This window comes from Pteropus vampyrus, unplaced genomic scaffold, assembly GCF_000151845.1.
Source record: "Pteropus vampyrus isolate Shadow unplaced genomic scaffold, Pvam_2.0 Scaffold83, whole genome shotgun sequence".
NCBI lineage: Eukaryota > Metazoa > Chordata > Mammalia > Chiroptera > Pteropodidae > Pteropus > Pteropus vampyrus.
In genome coordinates this window covers 4,033,840-4,035,180 of record NW_011888864.1, presented here as the reverse complement: position 1 = coordinate 4,035,180, position 1,341 = coordinate 4,033,840, and the positions used below count along the sequence as shown (strand labels likewise).

The following is a 1,341-nucleotide window of genomic DNA, read 5'->3' as shown; positions in this document are numbered from 1 at the left end:
CCAATTTATATTTAATCCCTTCACCTTTTTCAGCCAGCCCCCCAACCTCCTTACCAGTTTGTTCTCTATGAGTCTATTTTTGTTTTGTGTGTTCATTTATTTTGTTCTTTAGATTCCACATATAAGTGAAATCATATGGTATTTGTCTTTCTCTGTCTGGCTTATTTCAGTTAGCATAATACTCTCTAGGTCCATCATGTCATTGCAAATGGTAATATTTCATTTTTTATGGTTGAGTAATGTTCCACTGTATATGTGTACCACATCTTCTTTATCTAATTGTCTATTGATGCGCACTTAGGTTGCTTCCATAACTTGGCTATTGTAAATAGCGCTGTGGTGAACATAGGGGTACATATATCTTTTCGAATTGGCATTTTGGTTTTCTTCAGATAAATACTCAGAAGTGTAATAGTTGGGTCATAAAGTATTTCTGTTTTTAATTTTTTAAGGAACATCCATACTGTTTTCCATTTTGCAATCCCACCAACAGTACACGAGGGTTCACTTTTCTCCACATCCTCGCCAAAATGTGTTGTTTTTGATTTATTGATGGTAGCCATTCTGACAGATGTGAGGTGATATCTCATTGCGGTTTTAATTTGCATTTCTCTGATGATTAGTGACACTGAACATCTTTTCATATGTCTAATGGCCATCTGTATGTCTTTGGAGAAATGCCTGTCTCTTATTTTAATGACCAGGCGTGTTCCTGGTCATCTTCAGATAAAAAGAGTCCCTTCTTGCTGCTTCATGGCACATTTTTACATGCTCGTGGTACAGACTTGAATGATCTATTGTCATTTTTAATTTAATTTACATCATTCATGACCCCACTAAAGACAGGTTAAATATGATGCATGTTCCTATATGGTATATGCAAAACAGATTGTTTAGTAGATGAAGGACAAGATTGGAATTATGAGAGTACTGGGAACAATGGAAGGTTCTAAGTTAACAGTTTCTGAAGAGCTAATTACACTGGTAAATATTAAATGTGCAAAAGGTCTCAGCCCATAGGGAATGTAGAGTGACATTGAGGAGATAAAAGTGACATACACATGGAAAATTTGCAGAACAGTTTCCTAGAAGTCCAGTAGGAACTTAGACACAGTAATATATAAGATTCAAGAATCAGCTGAGATATCATCTCCTTCAGGAAGCTTTTCTGGTCCCTTTGCATGAACCAAATCCTCTTCATCTCTTTTCTCCTAACACTCCAGTTTTCCCAGAGCATATTAGGTTAAACGTCTTTGGTTGTTTTTCTGTCTCCACTAGGTTGTCTATAGCATAGGAAAATATTCATTGTTGTATTTGTAGGTCCTAATAACAGTGCCTCAT

General features: G+C 36.0%; 1 protein-coding gene across 1 annotated transcript in view; it reads left to right on the top strand.

Moving 5' to 3' along the window:
• TPP2 (tripeptidyl peptidase 2) overlaps positions 1–1,341 on the top strand; it is a 72,114-nt gene that overhangs the window by 45,419 nt on the left and 25,354 nt on the right. The window lies entirely within an intron of this gene.